This window comes from Wasmannia auropunctata, unplaced genomic scaffold, assembly GCF_000956235.1.
Source record: "Wasmannia auropunctata unplaced genomic scaffold, wasmannia.A_1.0 LD336078.1, whole genome shotgun sequence".
Taxonomy (NCBI): domain Eukaryota; kingdom Metazoa; phylum Arthropoda; class Insecta; order Hymenoptera; family Formicidae; genus Wasmannia; species Wasmannia auropunctata.
The window spans coordinates 3,410,790-3,416,789 of NW_012026812.1; positions in this window are offsets into that span (position 1 = coordinate 3,410,790).

Sequence of the window (6,000 nt, forward strand, 5' to 3'; positions counted from 1 at the left end):
GCACGCGAGCTTGAAAAGTGCAACGGACGATATCTCGTGGTGGCGCGGTGCATACAGACGGTGGCATTGACGGAAAGAAGGGGGAGGGGAGGGAGAGAAAAAGAGAGAATGAGAGAGAGAGCGAGAGGAAGAGAGACGGGAGTCGACATGGCGGCCAGTTTTCTGGAACGTGCACCGGCAACCTCCCCCTCTCCCCATCGGTTTTCTCCACTCCTCTGCGCGCCTCTTCCTCGCGCACTTCACTTCCTCTTTTTCCTTCGTCCCTCTCGCCGTTCCTACGGTCTTCGAAAGAAAAAGGGGGAAACGCACGTAAGAATGGTGAGTCAATCACCGTTGCTCCGAAATTATACAATTTTAATATTGAATTCATTTATAGGTATAATCTTAATAAAGTACTTTACTTTCCTCCCTTCCCCCTTCATCCTCAGTTTCTTTGATATTAGCCTCTCTCTGTTATTAACGATTAAACGTCGTTGCGTTCGCGATGTTTCACGTGAAATCGACGACGTTTTACACAGTGAAGGAAAATAAGCGTTGCGACGATTTTGATCTCGAGGCGACAGACAGCTGAATCACACTCGAGAAAAAAGTGTGTTTAGTATATTTGTGTTGACCATAATTGTAACGTAATTATAGTTAAAGTAATTACAGTTAAAAGCTTCATTTTCATATTCATTATTGAATAAGTAATAATCATTAATTTACAATTTTGTCAAAAAAATATGTAAGTTGTGACACTGAAAATAACTACAAATTATAGATAAATTATGATAATTGCAGCGCAATTTTTTTCCCTCAGTGCGCCTGCACTTTTATAAAAATTACGATTAATATATACATATACATACATATAAAAAAAAAAGAGAAATAGAAGCGCATTGAACGAATGGCAGAGATACATATACTTCGCATTCGTGCAGGGAGATAATTAAAATCGCTCGCGTTTCGCTTCATTTTTAATCGCGCTCGTGTCGACATCAGATTAATCGGACATGGCGCGTTCCGACGGAAATAATCAGACTGTAAATATTTGACGCGCTGCTTCGGTTCGGCGGCGCTCTGCACTTGTTCGCGAGGGGGAGATAGCGCGCGCGCTATATGATTTCTTCGGCGGATTTCTAGGCAAATAGCGTGATCCGGTGAGAAGCACCTCCCGTCGGAATGCGCGGGGGTTGGCAGCGGGGAGATCTAACTTCGCGGGGATGAAATTACAGCTGCATCTTTATCATCTCTGATGCTTATGTATAATGTAACTTAATTGTAAGTCGAGACGGCGAAACGAGATTTCGCGTTTTCACCGTGATAAATGAAATTTCGTCTGGTATACATGCGAGAGTCAAGGATTCGCGTTTTGGCGCGCGTTGAAGAATTCTAAAATCGAAGTGTCTCGCGATGATCGTCCTTCCCGTTTCTCCCGTGCGGGTCATCGGGTCTGAGCGAAAATCGTCACGTCCGCCGCGCGTCGATCGTGCGTGCGGCTCGCGCGAGGAAAGTGGCGCGATCCTTAATACCGTTTAGACGATCCTCGGACAGATTATGCATTCATTCCTCCAGCCCCCTGCGCCCCACAGCGGATTCACTCTCCCTCCCGGCTTTCATTGTCATGGATAATCGAGGGAGAATGAGAGAAAGAGCGAGAGGGTGAGATGCGGTTTTCTCGCGCGTTGCGATCCGGCGTGCGTTGCACTCCACGCGAAAAAAGCACCGGCGGAGAGGAGAGCGGGCGGGTTGCTCTGAGGAGGAAGGAGGAGGAGGAAGAGGAAGAGAGGAGAATGATGAGGAGGAGGTGGTGGGTCTTCGTGCATCTCCGGCTCGCGTCGGGGCTTATATCGATCACGAGAGAGTGTACGATATTCGAGAATACATTATACGCGGACTCTAGCCTCTAGCCGGACCGCCTATAGTCACGCGGAATATAGACGGCCAGGCCGCTGCACTCGCCTCCCCCTCCTCCTCTTCCCGACCACCTCCCGCCACCCCCACCCTTCCTCTCTCGCCCTTCGCTCGTCGTTCTCTCTTCCTCTGGAAATCCCTTCCTCTCCCGCTCGACGAGGCGAGCTGCTTCCTCCCCGCGACCGATGCCACCCCCGCCGTATGCCTCCTGCACGTCGTCCGCCGACGTCGCGGGATGCTGGCGGTCGCATCCGCTACTATACTCATCTCCTTTCTCTCTTCTCCTCCTTCTCCTTCGTCTTCGTTCCTGAGCATATTATCGCGGTACGCAGAATGGTAGTCGATTTACCGGAAAATAGCGAGAGGAATGTTTTGCGCGCGTGGAGAAAAACGAGGGATGCTTTGAGAGATGCATCTATATTATTATGCATTTCCCTACCGCGAAACGGGCTTCTCGAAAAGAAGAGCCTATATATCCCTAGCTCGGGGAACATCTCCGGGAGCGGAACATCGACGGCTGATGCGAGCGAGAGGTTCTCCCCCTCTCCCCTCTTTCCTCACTGCCCCTCCCATCGTAATCGGGATCTTAAATCGCGAGTCTCGTCTCGGTGCTCGGTAAGAAAGCCGTCCGTCTGGTTTCGCCGTCGCCGGGAGTAAATCTCCGCCGTGATAAATGGCGACGACGACGAGCGCACAGCCACGGTCGCTCGTCACGCGATGCTCCCCCGGGGGCCCGCGCGGGATCTTCTCCGTCTGATGATCGGAACGTATACTCTCGCGAGGCGTGGGGCCGGTAATCCAGAAGCTTCCTCAGAGCATCCCCCGAGATCGTGCAGAGACTGTCGTCGTCGTCGTCGTCAGGGTGCCGAGAACGCGACCGAGAATTAAGGGGGCTACTCGCCGCAGCGACGAAAGGCTGAAAAGGCTGGGAGACTGCGAGACGGAGAGGCTGGGAACACACAGGGCAGAGAGCCCCCCCTCCCCCTTGAGTACGCACGGTAGGGGCAAGAGAGGACCTTGGCCTTTTCGCGGGGCAAAAATAAAACCTGTTGACACCGAAGCCCCGCGGACGCAAGGGACTCACTCTCTCTCTTTCTCTCTCTGTCTTTCCCTCTTTCTCTTTCTCCCTTTCTTTCTCTCGTTCTCTTCGTCTGCCTCTCGGAGGCGCATATATTCGCAAAAGCGCGTACGTGTGCGCGCGCGCAAGTTGACGATTGAGAGAGAGAAAGAGAGAGAGAGAGAGAGGGAGGGGAGAGAAAGGGAAGAGCATAAGAGTACGAATTTTTGCGTTCTCCATTGGGATTCACAAACGCTTCTTTGTTGAAGCCTTAGCGTCAGATATCATCTAATTATTTCGTCAATTCGATAAACCAAAATACACGATCGCGATCGGCGACAATCGCTTCGCATCTGTCGACGTTTATGCGAAACGTGCCGCGAAGTGCAGGGGCGCGGAGACGGGACACACGTTGCGTAGACGAGACGCAGACAATAAGAAACAGCCTCTGGTGATCTTACTCCGATGATTGCACACGTGCGCGCGCATCGCGAGCACGTATACACACATAATCATGCGCGCGCGCCCGCGCGTACATACATACATATGTGCATCCTTTCTGCGATCGAACGGACGTACTCCCACGCTACACGATAACCCCTTCTCGCTTGTTTATTAAGATCCAGCTCTTAGCGGGCTAAGGATATTTGCGTAAGTCATCCCCGCAATTGCTTCAGCTCCGAAATATGTTGTCATTAACAGCGGAGAGTGCTCACGTGTGTGTCTGTATGTAGACGCTGATAAATCGGATATTACGGTGCACGGGAAAAAAAAGTACTTGTATCTAAATCTTTTATCCAATCTTCGCGAAAATGAAGCTAAAAAGAAAGAGAAGAGAAATAGGGGGAGAAAAAGGGAGGAAAAACACGTGTATAATGCATCACATATATGTCGCGAGTAAGACTTTCAAAGTAACCGCGAATACGGAGTGTTCGTATAGAAAACTCTTTGACAATTCGTGAAATAAAAGTGCGTAATACACGCGAAATCGTCGATGAATGCCTCCGCTCTCGTTCCGCGCGGAGGCGCGCGCTTTAAGACGCGTGCAGAAGACGGACGGATGGATGGACAGTTTGTATGCAACGTACGTATGGGACGAAGAGTCGCGCACACCTGCACACGCGATCGGCCCACCAATCTCGCACGCACTCTCACGTATATACGGGGCGCAGCACGCGCAGGTGTGCACGCATCGTCGTCGTCGACGACGCGGTAGATATACCTACATTCGTACGCGTGCGTGCATGCGTGGCGCGGCGCGGCGCGGCGCGGCGCGCAACCGCTCGTGCGGAGAGGATCGCGCACCGCGACACGCGGGGACAGGATAATCCCCGTCTGTCTCGTTCCCGGCTAGACAGCCCATAGACGGAGAATGGCTCTCGCGTTGACTTTCGCGCCTTGGATTCCGACCGCGCCGCGCCGGTGAGGTGAGGTAACGAGAGACGTCATTCTCGAGCGATATGAAAAGATCGTAATCGATCGGCTTGGGCTTGAGCGTATACGCGGGGGCACCTGAAAGAGCGCGCCGATGAAGTGGCGAGAAGCGTCACTCTCGGGCGATATGAAAAGATCGTAATCCATCCTCTGAAGCGTGTGATGTTGTCGGAACTCCCGAGATATCGAATACTCCTTTGGACGTGGGTCGTTGGCCAATTCGGATCTTTTCTTCGCGAAAATGTAAAAGCCAAATAATTTCTAACTTCTAATAAGCTACGAACGGGATTGTATAGATAAAAAACTTTTAACTAACATAAATATTGTAGGAATAATAGGGCTTCTCGAAAGGTAATGATAGTATATGTGACAAATTTATTTAAACGATTATACTGCCATTTTATAGCGCGGGAACGACTGTCAAAATTCCTCGACGGCTGTCATTTGAAAAAAAGGAAAAGACAAAGCATAATAGTAAATAAGGACATTGTAAAATCGATCATAGCTAGGTAATACAAATTTTCCTACAATATCAAGAGTTACATGGATAAGAATTGCATCTTTTTCAACTGATTTCAGGTGAGTTCGCTTTAACATAATTTTATTTTGAAATTCATACGCTAGAAATTAAGAAATTGTAATCAATGATAATTTCTTTCGATATTTAAAAAAAAATTGACTCCGAATTGGCCAAAGAGTTTATCGTTTAAAGAACCTCGAATTTTTTCGGTACATTGTATTGGACAATTTGTATAATATAAGATAATCATGTATGTCGTGAAAAATGGATACTAATTTAAAAATATATTATCAATATTATCATATAATATTTCTTAATCACTCCAAGTGTTGTATTCTATCTTTCAAAATAAATTAATCATATGCATAATTAAGTTACTCGTCATTTTCTTTCGGGGGCGCATGCAGCAGTACTCCGGGTGGTTTCCACGCGTGGCGGGAAAAGGAGAAAGAGAAAAAAAATACAGCAAATCAGAGGGGGGGGTCAAACGAAAATGCTTGTTGCATCGCGTTTCGGCGGGCGTCGCGGCACCGTCGGTGCATCCATCGATGCCGCCATTTGGAAAGGAAACGCTCGGCGCGAAGGGGGCAGGGCCAAACGGCCGCGTCGGAAAAATTCTCATTTCGGTCCCGACCAATGGTGGACCGGCGTGTGCCCGGCGATGAAAAACCTACCGAAGGGATAGGGTCGGGGTCGCGTTCGACTATGTCGGGGTTCCAGATATGTCCGCGCTGTTTCTTAACGGAGAGCATCGCCGCGTGCGCGACTCCGCGGGGCGAGGGTTGAATCGAGAATTCGAGAAAGGACTCGCGCGTGAATGCAGAGTCTCGGAGAGACGGGACGCGCGGCTGCATGCGCATCCGATGCACATCACGTCGGGCGGCTCGAGAGAGAGAGATTTTCGGAAGGGGGATTTCTCGTCTACCTGATGTTCAAAAGTTCCCGGAAGAAAAAAAAAGGATCCCCGCGGATTCGCGCTCGCAGGCTCCGCCCAGAGACGACGAGCTCGGGACGAGCGTGACAATAATTCGATGCCGACGATCGAGACGGCAGAGGAGAGATTAGAGCGAGGAGGATTCATTGGCAGACGATCGAA